A 6000-nucleotide genomic window follows, 5' to 3' on the forward strand; every position below is an offset into this window, starting at 1 on the left:
TCGTTATTGATATGGTTTTTGATTAGGTTTTAGTAATATTTTTTGTTTTTAGCGCAGCTCACTTTGTTCACTTATTTAGCTTGATATCGGAGTATTACGATTAGGGTTGCTGCTTATAGGATTTGTTAAAAAAATTTTTGTTTGAATAGCGCGGTTTACCTTTTGTGCCGTGCTAGTATCAATAATATTTTAAGTGGTAGAGGATCCCAACGAGATGGAGCTTTAATCTCATCTTGATATGACCGCAAAGCTGTACATGTGCTATTCTCCTCGGACTTCTTACCATTGGCTCGGATATCCATGCAATATGATCGTTTGTTTGTAACTATTTGTATAACACATTCTGTGAAGTTGCCTTTGCATTGTATGTCGCATACTACTAAATAAAAAATTAAATAAAAAAAAGAAGCCTATGGCACCTGGTATTCCCAGGCGGTCTCCCATCCAGGTACTAACCAGGCCCGACACTGTTTAGCATCCGAGATCAGATGAGATTGGGTGCTTTCAGGGTGATGGGGCCGTAGGTGATCTCTTCGGGCACTCTCAACCCTCTTGACAAACGCCAAGATGGTCACCTTGGGAAACAAGTGAAAAAAAAAATAGGTCAAGGCCAACAACATAAAAAGAAGCCTACAGCATCTAGTATTCCCAGGTGGTCTCCAATCCAGGTACTAGCAAGGCCCAACCCTGTTTAGCTTCTGAGATCAGAGGAGATCGGGTGCTTTCAGGGTTATGTGCCCATAGGCAATCTCTTTGGGCATTCTCAACCCTCTTGACAAATGCCAAGATAGTCACCTTGAGATACAAGCAAAAAAAAACAGGTCAATGTCAACAACATAAAAAGAAGAATACGGCACCTGGTATTCCAACGCCATCTCCCATCCAGGTACTAACTAGGCCCAACCCTTCTTAGCCTCAGAGAAGAGAAGAGATAGGGCTCTTTCAGGGTTATGCTGCTGTAAGCGATCTCTTTGGGCACTCTCAACCCTCTTGACAAATGCCAAGATGGTCACCTTGGGAAACAAGCAAAAAAAAAAACAGGTCAACGCCAACAACATAAAAAGAAGTCTATGACACCTGGTATTCCCAGGCAGTCTCCCATCCAGGTACTAACAAGGCCTGACTCTTCTTAGCCTCCAACATCAAACGAGATCGGGTGCTTTCAGGGTGATGTGCCCGTAGGCAATCTCTTCAGGCACTTTCAACCCTCTTGACAAACGCCAAGAGTGTCACCTTGGGAAACAAGCAAAAAAAATAAAAATAAGTCGGAAGCTAGAGACAATACGGCCCGAGTCCTCAATTTAATCCATGCGGCGCATGTACAGGGAAGGCCCTTGCTTATGTTGTCACTTGACGCAGAAAAGGCCTTTGACAGGGTGGCCTGGCACTTTATGCAGGCCACCCTGGAACATATAGGTCTTGGCCCCAACATGATGAGCTGGGTAATGTCACTTTACTCCACGCCGTCGGCAGCGGTACGGGTGAACGAGTGGTGCTCGGACTCTTTCCCCATTACTAATGGGACGAGGCAGGGGTGCCCTCTGTCTACCCTAATTTTTATTCTGACACTGGAACCACTTATGTGTCACGTTCGGAATGACCCGAATATTACTGGCATATCCAAACCCTCGGCACACCACAAAATTGCGGCGTACGCTGACAATCTAATTTTTTCCGTCTCCAATCCACACATTTTGCTTCCCAATATACTTGCGTCTATACAGCGATACGGCAGCCTATCAAACTATAAAATCAATTGCGCCAAGTCAGCTGTATTGAATATATCGGTCCCGGATGGTGAGGCCAAGAGGCTCCGCTCCGCTTTTCCATTCTACTGGGCTGAAAAATCTATACGTTACCTGGGCGTTGACATCGCAGCGGATTTAGCGCAATTGTACCCGCTTAATTTTGTCCCTCTCCTGGATAGACTGAAATCTGATTTGGGAAACTGGCATGCTGACCTGGTTCGGGCACTGTAATGCATTCAAAATGACGGCCCTCCCGCGGATCTTATACATGTTCCAGACATTACCGATCCGGTTACCCCCAATATTTTTCAGACAACTGCAGGTGCTGCTCCGGGACTTTATTTGGGCGCGCAAACCGCCCAGAGCCCGTTTGCAATTGCTTGCCAGACCAAAGGACAAGGGGGGTCTGGGTCTCCCAGATCTCAGACAATACTACAGAGTGACTCTGCTAGCGAGAGTCATTGATTGGCATTGTAATGGCCCACACAAGCAGTGGGTGGAGATGGAGATTGAGGATGGATCCATTCCCCTATTGACCTCCCCGTGGCTCCTGTCCTCCCTACCAAAAGACCTCAGAGGTCACCCCGTAGTGGGAGCTACGCTGGCTGTTGTGCGGAGGTTGTTCCGCTGCACACACATTGCTCCCCTGCCATCACCAATGACTCCGGTTATAGCTAATCCAGACTTCCCACCGGGATTCACCAACAAGAAACTGCGACAGTTGACAGTGGTGGGGAAACAGCGTCTGGGAGAGGTGTTGCCCTCGGGAGGGCTCCCGACCACGCAAACTGTCGCCGAGCTTTCTGACCCTCCGCTTGACTTGTTTAGTGCTTATAAACTTCGTCACTTTCTTCTGGCCATACAAAGGGCCCCCTACACTCCTAGAGACCTGACACCCTATGAATCCATCTGTCACAAAAAGGAACCTGTGCGACACACCCTCTCCCTCCTGTACAACCTATTGAGTAGTCAGGAGGAGGAGTCAACCCCACCATTTATCCACAAATGGGAGAGGGACTTAGGCATCACATTTACCCCACAACAGATAGGGAAGATCCTGACCTTAGTACATAAAGCTTCCATCGCAAACCAATATCAAGAATCAGGATACAAGATAGTATCACGCTGGTATAGAGTCCCATACCTTCTGAATAAAATGGATAGATCGATCCCGGATGTTTGTTGGAGGTGAAATTCAGATGCGGGGACCATGGGACACCTTTTCTGGGCATGCCCGGCCTTGAGGAACTTTTGGGTTCCCAGCAGCGTGCCTTCTACACTTGACCGAACAGCCTGTTCGAAAATACAAAAAAACCCTCACGATGCAACTCCTGAATGCCGACCGGGCCTGCATTCCCGCACTGTGGAGGCAGCCTCAGCCCCCATGTCCCAGAAAACGACTGAACATCTAATGTTTACCTACGTAGGCCATGTCTGCCCTGGGTGGCATTCCCCCCCTCCATTTTTGTCTTTATTTTTCTTTTTTTCCCCGCCGCCATCCCCCCACCTCCTCTCTCTCCGTCTTTGCACTCTCTTCTTCCCCCGTCCTCCCTTTTGACTATGCCTTGTCTCCTTACTATCCTTCGGCACCCAGAAGAACCCCAGGGTTCTGGACATGACCGGCTCATATTTTACTCTGGTTCACGTAGGTCATGATAAGCTGGCTCGCTGTGGTCCCAGTTGTTCTCCATGATTACATTTGTCTGAACGGAGCTGCACTACTCCGTTACTCAGTACTACTGTACTACATGTCGGAGGTGGGGTTTCTCTCTTTTCTGCATGAAACTGTAGGACTCCCCTCTGAGAACCCAGAGTTATTTGGCTGCCTATTTTTTGTTACCATGTAATTGTGACCCTGGGTCATGCTGTATGGTTGACTGTTATATTTATGTTGTTCTACTTAATAAAAGAATAATAAAAATAAAAAAAATAAGTCAATGCCAACAACTTAAAACTAAAGCCTATGGCATCGAGAAATCCCAGGTGGTCTCCCATTCAGGTACTAACCAGGTCCCAACCCTGCTTAGCCTCTGAGATCAAATGCATGCTCAACCCTCTTGACAAACGCCAAGATGGTCACCTTGGGAAACAAACAAAAAAAACAAGTCAACGCCAACAACATAAAAAGAAGCCTGCGGCATTTGGAAAACCCAGGCGGTCTCCAATCCAGGTACAAACCAGGGCCAACCCTGCTTAGCCTCTGAGACCAAACGAGATTGGGCGCTTTCAGGGTGTTGTGCCCGTAGGCAATTTCTTTGTGCACTCTCAACCCTTGGCCTCTCAACTACATTCCCTTGGCCTCCGAGATTCTGCGCTTTCCTGGTTCTCTGCCTATCTATCACAGCGCTCCTTCAGTGTCACCTACAACTCTGTATCCTCCTCTCCATTGCCCCTTTCTGTGGGGGTCCCCCAAGGCTCTGTTCTTGGACCCCTTCTCTTCTCTATTTATACCTCCTCCCTTGGTCACCTGATAACCGCCCACGGCTTCCAATACCACTTATACGCCGATGACACCCAAATCTATCTGTCTACTTCTCACCTCACTCCTTCAGTCTCCTCTCGCATTACTAACCTGTTAACTGACATATCAGCGTGGATGTCACACCATTTCCTTAAACTAAACCTCTCTAAAACTGAGCTATTAATAATCCCCCCTGCACATGCCCCCCTCCATGACTTTTCCATCAAAATCAACAATGCAACCATCAGGCCCTCCCCTCACGCCAGGGTACTAGGTGTAACTCTAGACTCTGACTTTTCATTTCAGCCCCAAGTCCAATCGTTGTCAAAAGTTTGTAGATTTCACCTCCGTAACATCTCTAAAATTTGCCCCTTTTTAACAATTAAAACTACCAAGATCCTCATTCACTCCCTTGTTATCTCTCGCCTTGACTATTGCAACTCCCTTCTCATTGGCCTGCCTCTCCATAGGCTATCTCCTCTTCAGTCTATCATGAATGCTGCTGCCAGACTTATCCACCTTACCAACCGCTCAGTGTCTGCCAACCCCCTCCTCCAATCCCTACACTGGCTCCCAATCACTCAGCGAATTAAATTCAAAATACTAACCACCACATACAAAGCCATTCACAACTCTGCCCCGAGCTACATCACCAATCTTGTCTCCAAATATCACCCAAACCGTCCTCTCCGTTCTTCTCAAGACCTCCTACTCTCAAGCTCTCTTGTCTCCTCCTCCCACACTCGTCTCCAGGATTTCTCCAGAGCCTCTCCAATCCTCTGGAACTCGCTACCTCCACCGGTCCGGCTATCCCCTACTCTTGCTACCTTCAGACGATCCCTGAAAACTCATCTATTCAGGGAAGCCTATCATGTCTCCAACTAATCTCCTACCACTTCCATAAACTCATTCCCAACAATTATAACCTTCTGTACCACCTGCCCACCCTTTTAGATTGTAAGCTCTTCTGAGCAGGGTCCTCTTAATCCTCTTGTATTTAATTGTATTGTAACTGTATTGTCTCCCTTTTATATTGTAAAGCGCTGCGTAAATTGCTGGCGCTATATAAATCCTGAATAATAATAATAATAATACTAACCCTCTTGACAAATGCCAAGATGGTCACCTTGGGGAACAAGGGAAAAAAAACAGGTCAAAGCCAACAACATAAAAAGAATCCTACGGCATCCGGTATTCCCAGGCGATCTCCCAATCAAGACACTAACCAGGCCAGATCTTTCTATGTCACCTGGTCTTCCCAGGCAGTCTCCCATCCAGGTACTAACCAGGCCTGACGCTGCTAAGCCTCTGAAATCAGACGAGATCGGGTGCTTTCAGGGTGATGTGGCCGTAAGCATTCTCTTCAAGACATGCCCAACCCTCTTGACAAACGCCAAGATGGTCGCCTTGAGAAACAAGCGAAAAAAACAGTTCAAAGCCAACAACATAAAAAGAAGCCTATGGCACGGGGCGTGGCCTGGACAGCAATGGAGTAGGACGCTTGTGACCTGAGCTCCGCTCCTACCGCGATCTCCTGTAGTGATCCTGGGTGCCCACTAACTGTTTTACCTACGATTTTACCGGTGTAATACCCGCTACCTTCTTGTGTATACATTGGGACGATGTCTCCGACGAAGAAGCAGTCTGCAGCGGCGGCATCTCTTGAACAGTTCTGGCGGGACCATGAGGGCCAACATGGCGGACAGTCCATTCCGGCTGCAGAACCTGCTACCTCAGACACGGCGAAGGTGCTTGAGGCAATTTCTACCTGCCAGACCACACTGACAACTA

General features: G+C 47.7%; 2 pseudogenes; both read right to left on the reverse strand.

Annotated features, from left to right (window-relative positions):
• Positions 1–407: 407 nt before the first annotated feature.
• On the reverse strand, positions 408–526 carry LOC143942750 (5S ribosomal RNA; annotated as a pseudogene).
• A 101-nt stretch (positions 527–627) lies between these two features.
• On the reverse strand, positions 628–746 carry LOC143947237 (5S ribosomal RNA; annotated as a pseudogene).
• Between the last annotated feature and the right edge of the window lie 5254 nt (positions 747–6000).

Source organism: Lithobates pipiens, unplaced genomic scaffold (genome assembly GCF_037356315.1).
Source record: "Lithobates pipiens isolate NorthernLeopardFrog02 unplaced genomic scaffold, aLitPip1_a1.2 Scaffold_10, whole genome shotgun sequence".
NCBI classification, from domain to species: Eukaryota; Metazoa; Chordata; class Amphibia; order Anura; family Ranidae; genus Lithobates; species Lithobates pipiens.